Source organism: Rhinichthys klamathensis, unplaced genomic scaffold (assembly GCF_029890125.1).
Source record: "Rhinichthys klamathensis goyatoka isolate OS25496 unplaced genomic scaffold, OSU_Roscu_1.1 h1tg000055l_1, whole genome shotgun sequence".
In the NCBI taxonomy this organism is placed as follows: Eukaryota; Metazoa; Chordata; class Actinopteri; order Cypriniformes; family Leuciscidae; genus Rhinichthys; species Rhinichthys klamathensis.
In genome coordinates, this window is record NW_026606600.1 from 3,279,328 (window position 1) to 3,303,152 (window position 23,825).

At 40.1% G+C, this 23,825-nt stretch overlaps 1 protein-coding gene and 1 long non-coding RNA gene across 2 annotated transcripts in view; one reads left to right on the forward strand and one right to left on the reverse strand.

The window, feature by feature from the left end:
- The window catches only part of cdh11 (cadherin 11, type 2, OB-cadherin (osteoblast)), a 57,613-nt gene that overhangs the window by 29,586 nt on the left and 4,202 nt on the right, over nt 1-23,825 (reverse strand). The gene's annotated exons all lie outside the window — the stretch shown is intronic.
- LOC130083426 (uncharacterized) lies at nt 291-682 on the forward strand. Its single transcript, XR_008806832.1, has 2 exons — nt 291-464; nt 531-682. It is a non-coding gene; the product is annotated as an uncharacterized LOC130083426 (long non-coding RNA).

Consider the following 23,825-nt stretch of genomic DNA (forward strand, 5'->3'; position numbering starts at 1 on the left):
CTGGTTGGGTCAGACAAAATTACGGAATACTCTGGATTGCAAATGGTAGCAATAGTGTAGGGGGTGTCACCTTTTGCCGAACTCACTCTACTTCCTTTTTCCCATCACATATCAGATCGGAAAGGCATTAATTTTCAATAAAAACTAAGAATTTTTTTGAAAAGTGGAAATAAAGTGTCTAATGTGTTTAATAATAAAGTGTTCATCGTTTAGGCTTAGGAGTAGGTGTAGGGAGGGCTGTATTGTCCCAATAAGGCGGCATCCATTAAAGCTGCAGGCCGTAGCTTTTTTTGGGTTTAAAATTATCCAAAATACATATTTGAGAAAATACACAACCAGCCAGTGTTCAAAACTCTCTGCTTGCCTTAGCTCGAATCAAAGCGGTAAGCTTGTAATAATGTTTTTAATTCCAGTGGTACTGGTGGATTTCCGCGGGAGATTCGAGCATGTCTTTGCGTCATTACGTCACATCTGTACACATAAAGAAGAGTCTCGGCTAGTAGGCTATATTGCGTGTGAGGATGTTGGAGGTGGAGATTTATAACCTTTTCTCACAGCACTTGATATAATTAAACTTATCAATTTGATGGCGGATCCAGAAAGGTTCAAACGACAATCACCAGTGACAACTAGAGATTCACCCGCTGTAAAATGCAAAAGACTTCGTTCGGACTTCGGAGTGGCTACAGAAAAAAAGAGACTGCAACCGGCCCATGCGAAAACAAGGGCACATATCAGAAGGACATTACATGTTAACATTAACAATTTGAGAACAAAGTATAATTTGCACGGTTTTGCGTGATATGATAAGCGATTGTTAGATTTAATCAGCGCTATTTACTGCAATGTTAGAAACAGAACAAAAGTGGATGTTTCTTACTTTTTCGGATGACATTTTCCGGTGAAAATTATTATGTTGGTCATACTTCCAAAAAGAATAATCTGTGATTCTGAATGACAGTATCCACACCGGCGCGGCGACTGACAGCTGCACACTCTCCTCAAACATTGTGTTCATTCGCGCTGTGCCGTGTCGAAGTACAACTCACGTAAAGTTGATAATTCCGCGAATAACTGCAATTGAAGATTTTGAACAGAGATGGCGACAAAGAGGAAAAACTGCCAACTGCAACTTTAAATAATTGTAATAAATATAAGAATTTACACTCTGTTAGTATTGCATACCGTTTAATGTACAACAGCACTGATGTGCAAATAGTATCTGTCACTCACAATTCATAAGTATAAATAGCATCTAACTACTATTTACACTTATTGCCAAGAAAATACTGCTATTTTTACATAGTGAAAAATAGCATATCACTAAGAAAATACCGCTATTTTCACTTAGTGTAAATATAATATTTTACTTTTTAAACTTAGTGTAAATAGCAACTATCGCTATTTATACTTTGTGTAAATAGTATCTATTGTTATTTGCACTTAGTACAAATAGCCACTGCCTTTTTTTTATTGTTTCTTCTAATGAATTACCTGGATAATAAGGAGTCATTATTTTAAATGTAATACTTGAACCACTTCTCTGAAAATAATCTGTAGTGAACAGCATAGACTACGTTCTGTCAGGGCATCTGGTGTTTGTAAGCTAAAGGGTACATTTAAAATTTGAGTGTACAAATTTCATCAAAGTGGCACAACTATCAGCAATTGCTTTGAACTACAGCACAACTATTGATTTGTGATCTTTGTATCTCAGTTTAATCAAAACTCTTGCTTGCAATCAATAGTTCCAGTGGGTTTGAAAAACACCCTTGACACATCAAGAATCAAGGAAAATCCTTCTAGGGGGAAGATCTGTGTGGATGGGAGGCTGCTTAACTATTTATAGCAATACACTGTAAACTAGTTGGGAGGAAATCTGTATTCTACCATGGCAACAAGACAATAAATCTAGTCGTTTAACCTGCATGGCTAGAATTAAACTTATAATCTCTGTTTAAAACCCAGAAGGCTAAGTGTTTTGTTTTCGATGCCTAGCATGTGTGTCAAGCGAATGCCTGATCCTTCGGTCAATAGTTAAAAACAACAGAATCATTATCATCTGCACATGAAGAGACGCACTCCTCCATAAATGTCACCAGCGCTCTGATTTATCCTAAGCCGGGGCCAGGGTCAGGGGTTAAGGCTCAGAGGGGTTCTAACTGCTGAAAATGTTGACATTAGCATCCAACTCCCAGGGCATTCGCTTAAATCAGGCATCTCTCTTCTTTCCTTTTTTTTCTCACATTGTAGACAGGAGAGGATTAGTGGCTGCTGACAATCATGACATATGGCAAAGCTAGGCTATGAGCCACGATCAAAATCACACCACACATTATTCTTAGTTCACGCTCTAGCAACAGAGTTTCATGAAAACGCACGGTTGCTAAACCAGCTAGAAGTCAGTGCACATTAATGCATGTTGCTTTGTGAGAGTGCATATCTCAACTGTGATGTGAGCTGTCACATCTTGATGCAATGAAATAATGGGTGGGGAACGCTTGCTTACCCACAGGAGTCATTTTCAGAACACCGGTTTGAGGATGTGCATTCTTTAACCACCTGACATGTACATGCATCACACATCAATCAGTTAAAACTACACCCTACTGCAAAGATGCATGGGGAAAACTGAACCAAAATGTAGGCAATGCTAACATCAAATGTCTGACAAAACATTTGTATACATACAATGGCTTTTGTGTTTGGTACAGACCAATTTAAATTCATATCCTAGCATGTATATCTTATCTTCAATAAATAAATAAACACAAAAGAAATGTACAAAACCATGACTAAAACCAACCAAAACAAGAGATTATTCTTTGATTATTTCCAAGTTATATTAGTCATGTTTGTGCTGACAAATGGCATTTATAAAAATCCAGTCTATGAAAAGAACAATATGTGAGTGGGAGCACACTGACAAATGAATTCCAAATTCTGCATGTCTGTGAATCCCTTTGGCAAACCTTTTTTTTTTCTTCTTCTTTTTTTGAGGGTTCCAGTGGCTATTTGATTCACAAAGGTCATGCTGTGAAAAAAAAAAAAAGCACAAATGCTGGTAACCCAAGTGGAAAAATAATTTAGTTAAATGGACGGGTTTGCCTGCAAGCTTATAAAGAAGAAAGTCGTATAGTGTTGTGGCTATTAGGACCAGAGGAATTACTGTGGTGTGGGAAATGTTGCTAAGTATGTGCAATTTAGGTTCATATAATTTTTCTTTAGGTTTTTCTTTACCTTTTTTCACTTTTTTACTTATACAGTTAACTTCTGTTTCTAGCTGAAATAAACACTAGTGATCATAAAAGAACAATAACTTTTATACCTTTCCACACAAGATTAATTGTATGTTATGTTACTTGAACAATATAATGTTAACACATAAAAAATACTTTCCATCATACATGATTTGTAAACTAATATATTTTGACATTTGCATCACATAACCAGCTTCGTATGTATGGCTTTTTGACATAGTGAAATTGCTTGGTAGCTCACATGGTACAGTATTACATTTGTGATAGTCATTTCTGAACGCCTGCTATATGTACAACAACCAACATTGCCAGATTCATATTCTTCTGTTTCTGATAAAACAGGACACACTTTTAGTGCCACTCACTTACATTTCACTGTCAAAATGTTGTGAAATGTGCAAGAAGCAACGTAATATCATCTTGCAGAAATGTCGCCACAGGCACGTTTTTCCAATGCTCCTTTAAAAAAAATATATATATATATTATTATATATTATATTAATAATTTTTGATTAATTATTAATGTTATACTAATTGTAATTGTTTATGTTTTAAGTTTTTATATAATTCTTTTAAAAATATGTTTTATAGAGTTTTTTACAGCTGAGCAATTTTTACAGCTGAGTTTGTTCTGGAAAACCTTTTTGACAAATACATCACGCAGTAAGTGCTTGTTATGACAAACTGCAGGTCTTTCAGCCAATTAGAGAATGGGAAAACACAGAGAGAAACTCACTATACCCTTCATTCTTACACACCGCTACATGCTAGAACAGTGTTTGAAGGTGGAGAAAGTTGAAACTATTAAATGCTATGTGCTCTGGGCCCACAAATGACTCCTGGAGACATATTGAATTTCATTTAGTGCTACGCTAGCATCAAATCAACTTTGGGAACTAGGAGGCAGACTCACAGTCACTTCTCTGAACTCAATGAATATCAATGATGGCCACAGATTCTGTACAGTAATGAGAGAACATGAGAAATAGTATCGAAGGGAAAAGCACAATGGAGTTTGAATTAACAGACATATCAGCATTGTGAAAAGAAATATGACTGGCCTAAATATTCTGTAAGCATGCGCTCTATAAAATCATATGTGGGTTGCCGAAATGACTAATCAACAATATAATTTGGCTGGTTTCACATTCAACATTAGAACACTATTTCATTTGTATACATAAGATGCATTTAATACAAACTATGTGGAGCGCAGGGAATTGGAAGAGAATGCGTTTTTAGATGTTGGACTTTTTTTAAATATGCATGCTGTCTGAATGTGTATGGCTATAATGGTGGTGCTTTAAAGGGGGTGGATTTGAAGACTTTATCTTTTACGATAAGGTTTTACTAACTATGTTCTACAGTGCACATTCTATCAATTGCAGTTCTGGCACCCCCATCCCAACATACTGTACAATGTGACGTACATTCACATAACATATTTAGCAATGCAGCCAGCTGTAGGGCTATGTTCAAGTGACATTACAGTTAATAATAATAAAGTAATACCAACAAATAATAATAAAGTAATACAAATAAAGTTTATTTGCATGCCTGTCACACAGCCCCATTACTGAACTAAATTCTCTTTCACATCTTATCGTGCTTAAACAGTCAAATACACACAGGTTTACATAAACAATGTCATTATATATCTTAAAAGAATGTAAACAGTTTGACGGATGTGTGTCAGTAGTAGCCTATATGTGCAACAGGTCTTGATGTGACATCAGCCTAATATACCTGCTGCTGTCTGTGTCATGTCATTAATGTTAATCAAACAACAAAATAACTCACTGCTCTTGACTGAATATAACTTCTGTAGCTTTAAGAAGCAGTGTATATTTAATTCATTCAGTGATGTCTATGTAGTTTTCTTTTCACATGTGTTTATTACATTTCTTACTTGAATGCTACTGTTACAGTAAATTCACCAACTGTAGCTGAAAATATGAATGCACTATTTATTTAATTTGTATGTTATATTGTAATTGTCGTATTATTTGTAATGTGCGTTTTGTTACTAAAACCAAATACTAAAAAAAAAAAAAAAAAAAAAAAACATATAAACAAATTGATAGATGTATATCAGGCGTTTTCTAATTGGATGATGCCACGGACCCCCCAAATATGTTCCCCTTTCGAGGGACTCCATTCTATAAAAGTCAGATGTGTATATGGACCCATTTATAAAATAAAATAATACTGTTATAAATACTGTATGTATAAAATATTATCTGGAAATTATTTACTTTCTATTAAATTTATATTAAAAATTATATTATTTTTTACATACTATTTAATAGTATGTGTTTTTTTAAACATGAATGAACCAGCTTTGAAAACCCCCAGACTAGACCATTATTTGATTATTGTGATTTAAAATCTCTCCATGCGACCACGTGTATAGCTAAAAGAAAATGATGTGTTTTATTATTCACTGCAGAACTCAATTTAGAAAAAAAGTCAAATGTGGACTCATATCCCCAAAGCTTTGATGCAGATGTTTGTATATATTTGCAAATGCAAGTAGAAAGAAAACTGCCAGCATACAGTGTGTGTATATATATATATATATATATATATATATATATATATATATATATATATCCAATCACAGCCCATTGAGCTTTGCTGTTCCCCAGCTGCAAGACTGCAAATCTTAAGGCATGAGAAGGGTAATTAACAGCCTAGTCGTGAAGCCTGGCAGAGCAAGTTATCCTCATAATTACAGCGAATAGGACCTCCGATCAGCCGTCAGCTTGAAAAAAAAAAAATCTTTATAGCTCTCCTTCAGATAAACATGAAGACCTGCCAAAAAATAACTGAGGTACACATTTCAAATAGAGGTGTCTCTTTAACTAAGCTTAGACAGTGTGTGTGTAACATAACCTCAGTTATGTTCTGGATTGATGAACTGAATTTTTATCTTGTGTGGTACAGTCCAACCTCAGCGAATCAGGACAAAGGATGAAATTGGGTTTGGGCAAACATGGAGCACGGGTGGACAGATTAGACTTGTTTACGGGGTAAATATGCAGGTCACAGCTGTGTGGAGCCGGTGCCACAGTCTTCATCTTTGCTACACGTGACAGAGGAGTCCTGCCAGACACTACTGTTATTTGTGGCAGAGATGTTAGACAGAACTAAATGACTCATTCTCAAAGCTCTGTGTTTTCAGGAATTGTGAGGAAAGAGTGAATAGATTTGAGATGCACCCAGTATTGTTCACCTTCTGTCTTCGTGAATTGTATATATTTTGGTGTCGCTGTCCAATTACAACCATTCAAAACTGTCTGTTCTGAATAGCAATGACCAGAAATGTCCTTTTGGACCAAAACACAACAATTCAAAACAAAACACACAAAAATTCAAAATATGATCAAAACACGCAATAAAAAGCAACTTTAAAGGATTTGAAGAGAGACAGAACACAAATGTCTACATTTGCAGATGTAGACAGCTACATCTATAGCTCTGCATCCTAACAAAAACGTCTGGGCTTGATTCCCAGCACTTCAAACCAGACAGGGGGAACAAACTGCATACATAAGCATCCTCAAACACCATGCATGGCGCCCAATACAGGCAGCGCAAAAAACAATATCTGCCACCCAATCTCCCAGAGACTTGAGGAACAATAAAAAGCTTCTTAAACACAAGCACGGCCGGCGCTTCTGATTGTCTGTTATTGTGTATTTGTGTAAGAGAGGAGAGGAATAAAATGTGCAGACTACTTCACTCTGCTTTTCTGTTGGGAAATATGGACACAATTCAATTAATAATCTAAGGACATTGTCTCAGAGACGAAAACATCAGCGTTTCAACAGCAGAGAGAAAAAAGTCAAACAGCGAGGTCACCTTGTCAAACCGTCTCACTCGCCTCTATTCACCTCTAACAATACATATTCAGTGAACTGTTGATAAGACATTTTCAAAGTTGTGTCCATATTCTAGCTTTTACACTTCTTTTATGGGAGAGATCAGTGGCGTGAAATGAGTGGCTGATGAATGACAATCCTCTTTTCATGGCTAGTCCTCTATTCTGGTTTTTCATTTCTTTCCTAGGCTATTTTTTCCTCCTCAAGAGGAACCTCAAGTGAGGGTTCAGTCCAAGTAATGACTTTGTCCCTGATGCCTCCAACCCGAAGCATCATCACAAACAGCGTAAAAACTTTTCCTCTCGGTGAGGAGGCGATTACAGAGGCATACCTGGCCCAAGCATGCAAGTTAATATTTATATGTCTATGCATGTCTGTGTGTGAGAGTACCACAACATGAGGACAAAAAACGAGACTGTGATTGCATTGGTAATATATGTAAAAGTGGAGAGTCGCAGAAGCTTAAGCAAAGCATGGGTCAACGGAACGCTGATATTCCTGGCACCACTTCTCTCTCGAGGGTGATGTTTATGGATAAGCTCTTGAATATGTATTCCACAGATTATGAGATGTGCCTCAGAATGACTGTCCTTTATTTCCCCCGAAAAAGGTCACTGACCCTCCGTTGCCTGCGATCACCTGACTCGAGGCCCAATTAAATCACTCCACTTTTCTCCTTGACTGTCACTTATTTTGAAGAAGAGGCTCCTAGTGCATCGTATTACCTGTGCGAAAACCCGCAATTGAGGGAAATTCAATATGCTTTCAACATGCATTTAGCCTCTGCGGGACTGGTGTCAGATTTGCTATTGTGTATATCTGATAAAAAAAAAAAAAGCAATGTTTCTCTCGGTATGCTCATCGAATTATTGCAGTTCCACCTATCTGACCCTAATTTTGTAAATCATTAGGTTTTTATTATTTGTCTATAGTTCTTCACATCAAACTGCAAATTATTTTCTCCACTCTGGTGCTTTCTAATAGGATTTGTGCAGCAGCATATTTGATTGTAGTAATCTATTTACAGAAATCTTTAGAAATGAAGTGAGCTGGCGAAAATTGTAAATTGCTATTAAATGGGGCTTTGTGCCTGCACGTCATTGATGCCCTGTTTGCGTAGCCGAGGTGCATTCTGATAAAATCATCATTAATAGAAAATACGGCCATGCAACGAGCTCATTGATACATGGGAGATAAACCAATATTTAGATAGGCTGGGAGATAAGTAAAGGACGCTTGAAAAAATATCCGTCTTCAAGCCGAAACAAGCATTAGTAATGAGATAAGCCTGAAGGTAGTCTGCTATGTTTTTAATTCCTGAACTTTTGGAGATAATAATGTAGCAGTCAATATAAACCTTGTGATTAATTATCACTTGAACTTTCATGCTAGCAGTGCATTATGGGTGCCGGGAGCTAAACGAAAGAAACATCATCTCACAGAGATAAGGCATCACCCCTTTCCTTATGATAAGAACAAACTATTTTTCTTCTTTCCTTGGTCGTTGTCATTGGAAAGTGACCTATAGAATGCACTTTTTTTATTTATTTACAGAGTTATTTTTTTTTTTTTTTTTGCTCTATTTCTTTCAGCGCTCAAAAGCCGTGAGCAGCTGAATGGTTATCTTGATAAGAGTAGGCCCTGAGCTGCATGCGTTGTGACAGCCTCCAATGAATATCAAGTGACGTGCGTCACAGTCTGCAGCCATTCCGGAGGGGATAAAAAAACCCTTCCATTATAATCGCCGCCTCCTTTTAAACAGCCATTACCTCGGGGCGCAGTAGCCAGAGGTGAGGTAGGGGCGCTGACATACACCCACTGTCGCCCGCCAAATTAAAAGAGGCTCTGGCCTGCGTTCGTGAATACTAAATGCATCCTGGAATGCCTAATGTGGATTTGAGTCATTCGCTCGGACGGCCTGAGGAGAACGGAATCCCTCCACAACCTTCTGTGCGTGCCATAAAAATAAAATAAAAAACTAGGATGAAATCAATAAGCTTGAATTATCAATAAACACAGCTTTAAAAGGCAACACAAGTGTAAACAGTCACCGAAAAAGCTTACTGGCCGGGCTGCTGAGAAAGAGATTTTTAGAGGACGATCTGGCTTCTGCATCTCACCCACTTATGGACGCTCAGCTAATCGACAGCAGTTGAGCCTCATTCATCAAGGCAGTGGCTCTCACACCCTTCACTCCTGGGGGAGAGGCAGATGTAACTCCCGATGTGTGCTCCATACTGTGGCTAATGACTAAATCTGTCATTTTCGGCATTATAAAAGTTTCTGTTCTTTATGCGTATAATCTCCATCATGCTTGATTAGTTGTGGTATGCTAAGATTCAATGGCTTCCTGGTCATTTTGCCCAGCAACCTTCCATCTTTCTTTTTCTCAGTCCTACTCTGATTTTCAGTTCGGTCTTTCAGGTGCTCTTCACTGTCATTATTTCATTCCGCAATCATTTGCCCAATTATTAGGCATATTACAATATGGAATAATTCATGAAAATGAATTATTCCAGTGGTTTAATGAAAGTGAGCCTAGACTCGCATACTCTGACTGTATAGACACAGTGATCTTCCATAGTTACGGTAAGAAGTCAGTGATAATGAGAGAATATATTACACTGAACACTTTGTGTGTAACCTAAAATATAATATAATATAATTAAAAAAAACCTTTGATTTCATACAAAAAGTAGCTAACTACAATGAAGATTAGCTGCTTAGCTTACTGTTTTTCTGTGTAAACTGTGATACATGTCAGGATTCATGTCATGTTTCATTGATTACAAAATAAATCTTTTGTAACATTATAAATGTATTTACTGTCACTTTTGATCAATTTAATGCATCCTTGTTGATTAAAGTTGTCTTAAAAAAAATACAGTTCCCAAACATTTGAACAGTAGTTTATAATAATATGTACTAATAGTAAAATAAATAATATAATATAAAATAAACCTATTGAAAAATAAATATACTAAAATGTATTTGAAATACATTTATTTTTTGCTGAGTATAATACAAATACATTTACATATGTATGTACTTTATATAAATGTCCTGTAATTGTACTTTTGGTATACTAAACTGATATACTTAAAGTCTGCTTAATTGTAACAACTAATTTTGTACTAAATATACTTTAGTTATCTGGAAGTAGTGCTGAGGTCAAACTAAAGATATACTTAAGTATATCTGATTGTGCTAAAGTGGAACTATTGCAAGTATACTTTAGGTTCACTTTCATACTATCCTTACTAATAGTTATTAACACTAAGTTCTAAACACATTTTAGGCTTAATATTAAGAAATGTGCATTGTGCAGTAAAGAAGTACTCCAAATAAAGTTTAATTATAATTAGGGCTGTCAAATGATTAATCACGATTAATCACATCCAAAATAAAAGTTTTTCTTACATAATATATGTGGGTGCACTGTGTATAATTATTTTGTATATATATAAATACACACACATGCATGTATATTTAAGAAAAAAATATTATTTATGTATAAAATATTTATATTTATATATAATATAAATTATATATAAATCTATATACAGTATATACATGAAAATATTTCTTAAATATATACAAGCATGTGTGTGTATTTATATATATATAAAATAATTATACACAGTGCACCCATATTATGTAAAAAAAACCTTTATTTTGGATGTGATTAATCACGATTAATCATTTGACAGCCCTAATTATAATATGTATATCAGTAAGTCTCAAGTGATATATCAGTAAATATGTTAATAGATTTGTAGAATACTTAGTATGAAATACATTTATTTTAAATACATTTTGGTATAGGTCTTTTTTCACTAGGGAAGTTTACTTGTATACTAAGATTCAAACTAAGCATATTACCTCAAAAAGATGTAACATGAGTTAAAATGAATAATCTAATTGCACAGTGATTCGTTTAAATGAACTGATTCACTATAATGAAGGCTTCTCAATGATATGCAACAGAGGACAGTGCTTGTTTGAGTTTTGCCTCAGATCATTCTTCTCCAAAGCTGTGGGCATAATAAAATATGATGAAAAATACAGTGATGTGTTTCTCAACAATATACCGAATGGTAAAAAAGTTCCCTGTTAATGTTTTGAAAAGAGCTGAGCTACTGTCATATTACTGAAAAATGTAGTTTGTAGAATCACAATTATTTAGCCAATTACTGACTAACACTGAATATACATTTGTGCAGTTTTATTTACCTCTCCCTCTCATACAAAGTCTTCACCTGCAGCTCTGAAATATGATAAGTTCATAGGCCTAAAGTTTTTCAAGGGGTGCACACACCCAATGCATTTCTCCACAGATTTAAGTGTCTTTTTAAAATGTTATCCCTGGACTCAGTGAGGTGCCACTAGCCAGTCATAATCTGTTATTGTGTGCCTGAAACCATGTGTGATTAATTTCTCTTTTAAATGAACCGTCCAGCCCGCTTTGGCATTGGGGCCATGATGGAGCCGCACTATAAATGGTTTATGTCATGGCTTTTGTCAAGCTCCTTTCCCCCGCAGCCTCGCTCAGTAATTGAAAAGCCACCTCTGACGGAGGGACTGAGCGACTGTGTCTGTAGCATACAGACGGGGACCGGGGGAAAATGGTCCGAGTGGGTCTTACCACCTCAGTGTGAATAGCTACCCAACAGGATTTCCAGGGACACCTGCACTGACCCATAATGACCCACCGGGCACCCTCCATCCAAGCAATAATATTTTCTTGTCAGGCTGGACGGGAGGTGGAATAACTGGATGACGGAATGAATACCAATGTTTATAATTTAGCTCTTGTCGAGCTTTGTGTTAGTATCAGATGTGTTCATTGTGATTTTGATTTAATCTCAGAGGCGATTATATCTGTCAGCGTGGCCTCAACAGGCATGGAAATCGCTCTCTTTTCCGTCCCTCTCTCTCTCTGTTCTTAGCCTCAGGATTTGCTTCGCTTGCATACAGAAGGGTTGTGATAAATGATAGCATCTGCCTGCTTTCTTCACCACCTGCATTTAGAAATTTCTTATGGGTGCTCACTGGGAAAAAGGCTGGCACTGCTGTGCAAAATGCACATTGGAGAAAAAAAAATACATTTTAAGAAACAAAATATAGACTCTACATAATATTTTTCATCACAGTGTTTTGAATGCATAACTGCAATAATATTTTTCTCCCTTATTACCTAAACATCTTAGGTCATGTCACATTGGGTGACCCGATCACAACTGGTCAGCTGAGACAGATTGTTATTTCAATTAAGTTACAATTATCAAATTACAATTATAAACTTGTATTGTATGTATATCAGTAAGTTAGTGAGCTGTTTTTGAAAGAAGTTTCTTAGGCTCACTAAGGCTGCATTTATTTAATCAAAAATACATTGTAATATTGATAAGTTAAAAACGTCTCGGTTACTAATGTAACCCTCGTTCCCTGAAGGAGGGAACGCAAGACGTAGCGTTCTTAGAGAGACGTAACATGACGTAACATTCTCGGGAGACGTAACGTAATTGGGATCACATCAGGGAGACTTAACATATTCGAGTGTCTACAGAATGAACCAATGAACGTTGGCGTGCGTGAATTGTGTCATGCGCCCCGCCCCGCAGTGCGGGTTGCGGGTATAAACAGGAAGCGGGCGCATGCACACATTGTTTTTCGCTGAGGAGCAGAGATTATGACGACCATTAGTGATGGTCAGCAACAGTGGCGACAGGACGTTACATCTCCAGTTCCCTCCTTCAGGGAACGAGGGTTACATTAGTAACCGAGACGTTCCCTTTCAGCCGCTCACTTTCGATGTAACGTCGACGTGACGACGTAATTGGGATCCCATGGAAAACGCCACGGTTGCTGCCACATCCAGCGCCCTACGCAAGGCTCTCAGACCCCCAACTGGCTGGGGCGGAAGACCTGCGTAGAGGGAGTTCAAATGCTGTTCCGTTATACCCCACACAGTGGAACTCTTGGATAACACTGGGAAAGCGTGTCTTTCCAGGGGAGAGGGACGCTGCGGAAGCCACATCCTGCCCGAAGGGAGGTACATGTGGAAAATACACATATGGACTGGCCGGTAGGGGCAGTGCCACATATGGAATGTCACTGGGGTGGCTCCAGCCTGAGAAGGGGGAGGCTACACCAGACAGTGACGGCAGAGCGGACTTTGCGAAGGGGAAAGACACAGGCTCACCGCAGGGAGCTGGTCATGGAAGAATAAACATATGGGATCGCCGCAGGGATCACCACATATGGAACCCAGCCTAGCACAAGTTACACAAGCATACGAGCACTAGGACTGGTGTCGGACGCTAACGTCTGACTGCCGAAGGGGTGCGGAGGAACTCTACAGGGTTCACCTGAGTGGGGAACTCGACTGGAGTAAAAAAGCGCACGTATCCGCTCCATGTGGAGGGGAGTGGCGCAGCAAGCCGACGCTAGAGTGGGAACTTCAGTTACCGGCTGGTTGAAGCGACCACACAGGAAGAAACCGGCTCAACACGTAGGCTATAAATAGTTTCAGTTTCAGTTTATTTATAAAGCACATTTAAACACGGCCACTGGCCGACCAAAGTGCTGTACACATAGAGAAAGAAACTAATGCAATTTAGAGACATAAATAATGACAAGCTGTTCAGAGCAGCATGATCATTCTAAACTAAAAGCGACCGAAAATAGATAGATTTTAAGACAGGACTTGAACTCAGACAGAGAGGAAGTTGTTCTAATAAAAAGTGGGAGCTTGTTTCAGAGTGTGGGACCAGCCACCTCAAAAGCTCGGTCTCCCCTTGATTTTAGCCGGGTTTTAGGTATCTGAAGAAGTTTCGTTTCAGATCGAAGACTTCTAGTGGGAGAGTAGAAGTGCAGTAAATCAGATAGATAAGAAAGTGCTAAATCATTTAAAGATTTATACACCAGTATTAAAATGTTATATTCAATTTTAAAATTTATCGGTAGCCAGTGAAGGGACTCAGCAGGGGGGTGGCATGGTCAAATTTCCTTTTTCCCATAAGGAATCTCGCCGCCGCGTTTTGGACAATCTGTAGGCGGGCCGTTTGGGACTTTGATACACCGAAATAAAGAAGGTTACAATAGTCCAGGCGCGAGGTGACACGTCTCACTGCCATAAATAAATAAAACCTAGCAAACGTGTTAGGTGTCGCCCAGCCCGCAGCTCTAGAGATGTCTGTCAGTGCCCAAGAAGAAGCGACACCCTGAGTGGAGTGGGTTCTCAACCTGGGCGGGCAAGGCACACCTTGGGCTTCGTAAAGGTGAAAATGCATGCAGGTCCCCTACCCTCTTGATGGAGGCCAATGCAACCAGGAGTACTGTTTTACAGGACAGAATTTTTAACTCTGCTGACTGCAAAGGCTCAAAGGGTGGTCTCTGAAGTCCCGAAAGGACCAGAGACAAATCCCAAGAGGGTATAGAGAGTGGGCAAGGTGGATTTAGTCTCCTCGCCCACCTCAGAAAGCTGACAATCAGGTTGTGCTTTCCCAGCGACTTACCTTCAACTGCATTGTGATGTGCGGCAACATACACTTTAAGGGTGGAGGGAGACAGCCTTCGCTCCAACCCATCTTGCAGGAAGGAAAGCACGGCTCTGATCGAACAAGTTCGGGGGTTCTCCTCGTGAGAAGAACACCACTCAACGAACAGGTTTCACTTCAATGCTCGTAGAGGCGCCAACTACCGCGGGGGGTAGGTCACCTAGAACTTACGCGTCCCGTCCAGGGACCAGACATGGAGTTCCCCGGGGCCAGCTGTGTGCCAGAGCATCCGTGCCGAGTGTCCCCTCGGTCAGGGAATAGAACAACTGGGAGTGAGACGTGCCAGTGCAGCAAACAGATCTACCTGTGCGGTCCCGAAGCGCCTGAAAATCAGGTGGACCACCTGGGGATGGAGTCACCATTCTCCCAGTAGCACCCGCTGCCGTGAGAGCTCGTCGGCTGCACGGTTGAGCAGGCCCGGAATATAAACGGCACGAAGCGACCTCAGATGCTTCTGACTCCAGAGGAGGAGATGGCGGGCGAGTTGTGACATGCGACGGGAGCGTAGACCAGCCTGGCGGTTGATGTACACAACAGTCGCAGTGCTGCTTGCCTGAATTTTACCTAAAAATTTAGTGGTGCCACTGTTCTGCATCTGAGCGTGCTCATGCAGTTCAACACTGACTGGATGCAGGCCTCGGTGAGGCGCGCTGTCATATTGTTCGAGTCCAGCTCCATACCGAGAAAAGAGATCCTCTGCCCGGGGGTGAGTTTGCTCTTTTCCCAGTTGACTCGAAGCCCTAGGTGGCTGAGGTGACTGAGCACCATGTCCCTGTGTTCGCACAACTGCTCTCGTGACTGGGCCAGGATAAGCCAGTCGTCGAGGTAGTTGAGGATACGAACTCCACGCTCGCACAAGGGATCAATGGCCGCCTCTGCGACTTTCGTGAAGACACGGGACGACAGGGCCAGCCCGAAGGGTTAGACTTTGCACTGATATGCCCACCCCTCGAACGCAAAGAATTGAATCACATAGCCGAGTCTGATAGTACAGATGAGCCAGCGACACGGGCTGGGAAGCGCTAGCCAGGCTCCCAGACACCGTGCAAGTGGGACCAACGGTGAGCGGGAAGCGCTCGCCAGGCTCCCAGACACCGTGCAAGCGGGACCAACAGACGTACCCGGTGTGGGGCAACGCGGTGGAATGCAGGGACCTGACTCGGGCGGCATAGCGCCCGGAGTGGGGTCTGAGTGTGTGGTGCAACACGTACCTGCTTCCGTCGAAGGGCAGAGTGAGTGTGTGGAGGCGTCAGTGTGTCGGGGACACAGCCACTGCTGCTCGCTGGTGATGAAAGAGGGGCTTGAGGGTGACCTCTTGGGACCCAGAGGTTTAAAAAAATAATTTTTTATTGAAATTGTGGGAAACAAAAACAAAAGGAAACAAAAGATTCTCCGCACGACCCTCCACCGGGGGAAGGAGCGGCGCGTTCACCCTCTCCTGAAGAGCAACTTGATCCACCTCTGGGCCGCCCGTCTCAGGGTCGTTTGCACCTCCGCTTGCCTCCTGGTATGGCAGCGGCCTGGACGGGCGGGGTCGACTTGAGGCGTGGATTACCCAGCCAAGAGGAAGCGGACGCAACGGCACGCTCCAACGGCGGGATATCCACATAACACTTAGCTGCCCCGCCGTCAAGGGTGGTGAGGAGGGAGGAGCTACTAGGACGGCTTCTGGCACTATACGCTGCAGTCCACGTCATAGTGAGCTCCTCATGCACTTCCGGAAAGAATGTTACCGGGGCGGCACGCTGAGAACCAGCACGGCCCGCCCCGAGAAACCAATCGTCCAACCGGGAAGGTTCGGGACGTGGTGGAGGGTTCCACACAAGCCCGACCTTCTGCGCTGTATAATGTGGAGACAGTGGGCCAGATGTACTAACGCTTTTGCGCTCACTTCAGGCATATTTGTTTCGCAAAGTGCGCATAAAACCATGGCGAGGTATGTACGAACAGGACGCACCGAGATGAAAGCGCAGACTGCCTGTCACGAGAACTGAAAATGGCAAAATGCACTTTTCGTGTCATGCATATGCATTAATGGGATGGTCAAGGGGAAAGTGGGAGTGAGTGGGAAAGAGATGGGAGGGGAACCGTAAACTGCGCCTAACAGAAAAAGCCGGTGAAAGCGCGCCTCTATTTTGTGCTGAAAATTCTCCGCCTACTAAAAGCAGGTGTAACTTAGGAAGCGGCTTTCCTGGCATATTCCTCCTGGTGAAATGGCAGCAGTAATCCGAGCAAGACGAAGACATAGGTTAAGGAGACGAGCTGAAAAGATTTTTGCCACAAGAATCACACTTTTTCAGTTGAGTGAAAACGAAATCATTAAGCGTTACAGATTAAGCAGCTACTCAATATTACAGTTACTGGAAGAAATCAAAGATGACATCGAATCTCCGACTCAGCGTTCCCATTCCATTCCAGCAGTTCTTAAACTACTCGCTACATTACAATTATTGGCATCAGGATCATTTCAAACAGCCATAGCATCAGCAGTGAGAGGAGGAGACCCATTCAGTTATGCGTTTAAATACGCGCAATTTACGGTGTAGTGGGTGGGGATTATGTATCTGACTTAGACATTTTTTGAAACACTAAAATCTTTAGTGTAATTGTTGAGCAATTTAGTGCATATTTGCTAAGTAAAATCTTCCAAAAAAAATGTCTTACACTTTTAAACGATGCTGTGAATATAATAATAAAAATAACTGTATTTTTATATAGCGCCTTCAAAGTGAATTTCTCAAGAGAACAAGAAAATAGTCTTAAATAAATCTAGCCTAAAAACATATGTCTTAAGATTTAAATAAATTATAAACATGGCAGTTTTAAAACCCTTCTTTTAGTGGTTTACCATGTGGGTCGCATCAGGAAAGATTAGTGTTTATGGAGTGATCAGATAGCAAAATGATTATATTTTATCACTGATCTTAATACCAGGTCTGCTTTGAAACCACACACATTGTTTAAAACACTGCACACATAATGCTTGACTTAAAATAAAAAAAATAAAAAAAATACTCTGCAACCCAGAATTACTGCCTTTCTCTATCAATCCCCCACTTCCAGTGACAATACGCTGTGCCCCAAATAACCCTCAGAAGCAGAAAAACACCTCCAAGTTCAGAACTTATAGAATTGTCAGCTTTCATGCCACTCAAAATCTCCCATTTCCGCTGCTTCAAATGCTGCTCAGAGCAGTGCTTTTGAAATCCCCTATTTGGTGACGCACATGCCTATATTCTGTGTTAAGACACTTCTGAGAAACAATGCACACTCACTGGCTCATCCTGATCTGTCCCCGTATAAAACACAGCAGAGTTCGGCACTGCAAAAAGCATTGCAAATTCTTTGGTTCTTAAATTTCAGCAGCTACAGTTCTGATCTAAGGATGAATGAGAGAAGCAGAATAAAGAATTAAGTCAAGTCGAATTACTTTAGTATATATATGTATATATATATATATATATGTTAGGTATGTAACAACTGACTTAACATCAAGAAGTGTATGATGCAATTCATAAGCAACTGATATTACACTCTCTAGGCAGCACAGTCAGTGCTTTAGCACTTCCATACACACATTCCCGACTGTTACCATGCATGAGCCATTCAAATACAGACAGCTGTCAGGTCAACAATCACGCGAGTGGGCATCAAAGAAAAGATGGTTTGCTCTGGGGTAAGAGGTGCATACAGAAGGTGAATGGGTGAATGGCAAAAGAAGAAAAGGACTGCGTGGATGGGAACAGGTCTTTCTGGCATAAAATGAAAGAGTGTTTTACATGACAGTTGAAGGAAGTACAGCTTGTTTGCTCTTCGTGGGAGTGGTGGAATTTGTATGGAGGGTGGTCTCTAGTTTAGCCCCAACCCCCACCCCCACCCCCCCTGTACACCACACTGTCCGGGTTGCTCAGCAGGGGCCGGGCTCCTCCATTACAAGCCGGTTCGGTTTTACGACCCAAGGCTAACTGTCATGTTAATGAACGCCTTGCTGGCCTTCACGAGCCCTGTGTCCTTGTGGAAATGACAAGCAGTGTACAACCCTTTACCGTTCTCACTGAAAAGGCCATTACTTCCCTTCTCCTCTAACAGTTGTAGTGCTAATGTTCAACAGCCTAATTAGAAAGGGAAGCGGCTGTTTTCCTTAAAAGACTGTCCACCCATGGGCCACCCACAATGTCAGGCAGCTGGAAATTATTTCTGCCTTCACTGTAACCTACAAACCCCAGCAAACAGGGGTCAACAGGATGTGGACACCCCTGCATTAAATTATAACAATTAAAACCTTAGGCTGGACGAGTCCCTGAGGCACCAAACTATTTACTGCAGAGCTTGTCTGTGACAGAAAGAGGTCTAAAAAGAGCTTTCCTGACACAACAGAATTTACAGAGGTGTGAAATTAAGTGCAATTTGGCATTACAGTGATCCAGCCAAACCTAATATGCCTTAATGGGTTTTCCTATTGCGAGAGTGAAGAATGATTCAGAAAGGATATAAGCAATAGAAAAGCTGTTGCATCAAAGACAAACAGCCCCACAAATGGAATGACAATGTCTGCGCTACAGAGGTAGCACAGCAAGGCTGACAGATTCCTGAGGGTGCTGCTGGCTCCAGGAGTGTGAATGAGTTTACTGATGCAAACACACATTGACAGGCACTGAACAAAAATGGGCCACTAGATGGAGGGACAAACTCCCTTTCTGGTGCATTCGGTTTTCATGTTTTTTTATTCATTTATATATATATATATATTTCTAATTAAATACATTTTTTGGTTAGTTTTACAGTAAACATTCAAATACTCCAAATAAATGGCAATCAAATCTTATCAAATATATTAAGGTGAGTGAGTATGTATTAGTTGAATAATCTCTGAAAAATCTCATTTATTTTACAGGTTTAAAATTATCAGAAAGAAAATGTCTAAAAATTAACTTAGAATTTATAAAGTTAAACAAAGAGAACCATACGCTACAAAAGTCATATTGCTCATAGGAAATGTATTATTATATTCATCAATTACTAACTTTTCAAAGAGAAGAAACGCAACATTTTCTGGAGCCACATTTACAATTGAAAGGTGAAATAGAAAAAGTTGGAATTCGTCTGCAGATTTACAGATAAACAAGATACATTTTCTTGCATACTAAGAATTTATGGTCATTACAGTTTATTTGATCTGAACTTAGATCATGCACTTAATTTATTGAGTATATCTGTACATGTTATCGTGTAGAAAAAAAAGTTTTTTTTTTTTTACTATTGATATAAAAAAAATCATGCAGCTTAAGATGAAAAAATACAATTTAAATAATTGTATTTGATATTTCAAATATTTTACTTATTAGCAGTATGGGCTGTTGTTGGCATGATTTCCATATCTTCTTAATTTTCTCAATGTGTCTATAACCCTTGAGCACTTGTGAAAACTTTGTGCTCTGAGGCTGGTTGAGTTTAGACGCTGGTCAGTTTGAAGCGTCTTCCTCCTGGTCTTGATCTCGCCGGCAAGGCTGAAGACTGAATCCGCCATTGTGGCTGCCTGATAAAGAGATTAGGGGACTGTGAAAGGAGGCGGGACAGAATCGATGTGCATCTGAGATGCTTAGCTGAAAGGCCCATTGTAGGCCCAGTACACATCCTGCCTTCCCAGAGTACTTGACAACCAAAACAGCCAACAACAGAATTCCTGTGTCAAACAAAACGCTCCTTGTCTACCCAAAGGTTTATCTGCCTCATTTACAAATGTATGCCTTTGTGACCAAACCGCTTCCCCTTAACCCAGCCACTAGAAGCAGAACTAAATAAATTATTCACTCATTCCATGCTATTTTTGTTGATCTCGAGGTTAAAAACGAAAATGACACAAATAACGTTTTGAGAGATGGGCTGACTGAATGCCCCTCTCTCTTTAAAACGTCAATAGGAAGGAAAAGCAGGATCCGAGAATATGTGCTGGGACTGTCCCACTACTCTTTTGAGCATTTTTTTCTTTTTTTGACAAAAAAATTTGATTAGCATATCAAGTCAAAAGAGTTTTGGAACACCAGATGTTCCAACCCAATTGAGTTCATACATATTTCTTTCTTTCTTTCTTTCTTTCTTTCTTTCTTTCTTTCTTTCTTTCTTTCTTTCTTTCTTTCTTTCTTTCTTTCTTTCTTTCTTTCATAAAAAAAAATCATCCTTGCTAATTTAGTTGCAATTTCCCTCTGAGGAAATGAGCTCTTCAGATAGTTAAATTTAGATAAATACATGTAATCAATCATGCATCTTGTCCTATTATAATTCTCTGAAGGAATAAAAAAAGCTAAGAGGTATAATAGAGAAACTAATATAATTTACATATATTTTCAAGTCTTCAGATCCTGGCAGAGAAAGGACCACATCACAGCCTGGATCTGGGGCCCTGCGATTGGCTAAAGTAAACAAAATTACTGATTACAAACCCCTGGGATTATTTTTGCATCATAATTCATTCGAGACAGATTTCCATCCAAAAGTTAATATGAGACCTTGGAGATCAAGGGTACACAGCTATGAATGCCAAGGACTGCAGAAGGTTATCAGTGCCACACTTGTTAAACTCCCAAGCTCAATTTATCCTACTTATTATGTATAAACACAACAATTGGAAGCCTTTATCCGCATACCTCGCCTGAAATATTGGCCCAGCAGGTTATTCAACAAATTATTTTATCTTCCACATCGTCTGTTCCATAAACCTAGTTTTCTCTCACCGTTTGGGAGTTGATGTTACTCGCAGCCTTTTCCACTGTTCTTTTGGTAACTGAGTTGTAATTGGCCTGCTTGTTATTCACTGTTGACAAAACCCCAGTGCTGCTAGATTTGGACCTCTTGTTTTCTCTGAGTGAAGCAGCCAAACGCTAGTATTGTGGCCAGGTCTTTAGAGAAGGCTGCCCATCAGATGGTCAGTGGAATGGAACATAGCCTGATTCTTCACACACCATTGTGTCAGCTTAGGGATTAAAGGGATGAATATTTTAACGAGGCCACCAAAATGGCCAAGATCGTACAAAACTGAAACACTAAGTCCGGGAGGTGATGAGTTACGTCTTTCTGCCAAAAGTTCTCTAGGGTCCAAAAAAATAATTATTACAAAACAAACAAAAAGTTCAAAATGAAACATCCTGTGCGGCCATCCATAACCACATCACATTCAGTCAAATTCATTTTGTTTTGGAGGATTTTCTCCGTCTTTCATCAGATAAGAAAAAAAGGGGAAGATGAGTGACAGAAAAAAAGGCTGATGAGGTGGTAATATCACATGGAAAAAGCTCAGGCTATGGCTGAGTGGATGCCAGGGCTCTGAGGTGAATTCTCACGAAGGTTGGCGGAGATAGAGGGAGCAAAAGAGTGGGCAGTGATGAAGAGAAATAAGAGATGACTGACTGAGATAGACGGGGGAAAGTTCAGACTGTTTTCTCACAGCCCGTCTGACATTTACAGGGCCAGTTTGGAGGAAAGAAGCTGGAGGAAGCTCTTGACCTCCACTTCATTACAAGCCCAAAAGACCCTCCACCACATTAAATATTGAGAACAGGTGAGGCAGCAGCTCTGAGGAAATACAACAGAGTAAAAGGACAGCAAGCAATGAGAGAAGCACTGAACTGTGAGAACAGCAATGCTCTCTCTCTCTCTCTCTCTCTCTCTCTCTCTCTCTCTCTCTCTCTCTCTCTCTCTCTCTCTCTCTCTCTCTCTCTCTCTCTCTCTCTCTACAGCAAACTTAAAATCCAATTTCATGCCTCATGTCTTAAAGTGAGCTAATTTTAAGAGATATCCTTTTACTATTTTTTTTCTGCATTTCAACAATCTGCAGCAATATTCATTACCATTAGCCACTTGAACGTTGCTACAAAAACCCATGTGATGGCGTGGCGTTTGCAAACCTTAAGAGACAACTAGCTACGGAGACAAATGTCAGACATTAGCCGCTGTCATCATGACTGCCATTCTCTGTCTTTTCCTTTTTGTTCTGGTCATTTCTAGGCTGGTGAGGCAACAAATAAACATTTAAAGACAGCAAAACGCTGTGATTTACACACCCCATGCATTTAGAGACCCTCCAATACACGTTGTGCGAAATTATAACGATCAGGTTGTGAGTCAAGTTGTGTTCTTCCCTATTGTTTCATTACATTCGAAGACTTAATTATACAAAAGAACAATGAGTATCTCAGGGAAAAGTTTAATTGCACAAAATCACACATTGCCAATAGCACAGTGATAGATAGGACAGAGTTGGAGTAAGTATTAGCGTATTATGCAAATGCATCACCATATGCCACCCGATAATGAACCTAGAGCACTTAACGCTCTGATTGCAGGCTATGGTTGATCTATAAATTAAAATATGTTAGTTCACTTTCAGAAGGAACAGGAGGGGGGTATTTGTGATCCATTTGTGGCGGTGCGCTGTTTCTGATTGGTCTGCGAGAAATGCAGCCCATGCTCATTGTCTTCAGTGTCTTGAATATTAGTGTGAATGTGCATTGTGGCAATGCTGGGCTTAAACATGATTGGGAAACCCAACAATTAGCTTTATTGCAGATGCAAAGAAGGAGTAATGGAGCATGTCATTGCAGATCAGTTCATCCTCCCACCCCTTTCCCACTCCAAAAGGAAGAGTTGTAAACCTGTGCAAACCCTTGGCAACACTTACCAGATGGCTGGTATCTGGACTCACAAATAAGCTACTGGTTTACTTCCAGGATTTCTTGGAACAAAAGGAAGAACTAATGCATAGAAAACCATATTAATGCAACCACATGTTTTCACCTTTATGTGTATTACGTTATGTGAGGAATAAAAAAATCCTGTGCTTACTTTATCTAACCCATCGCGTGTGTTTTATTATTAGCATTACGACTGGAATTCAAACTGAGAGGAAAAAAAGAGGGAGGGGGTGTTAAAGAACTTCTGTCTTAGGATGCATTACTGAAGAAAAGGTTACACGTCTCATGTCTAATTGCGTTGTGTGGAAATGGGTTCAGGATAATGTTATCTGCTGTTTTGCGGCCAAGCAAGTCTGAAAGAAGAATCAGGCCTATTACTGGCCATATACCCAAGTCACATCACTTATGACCAGTGCTTACTTTCTAAAGGTC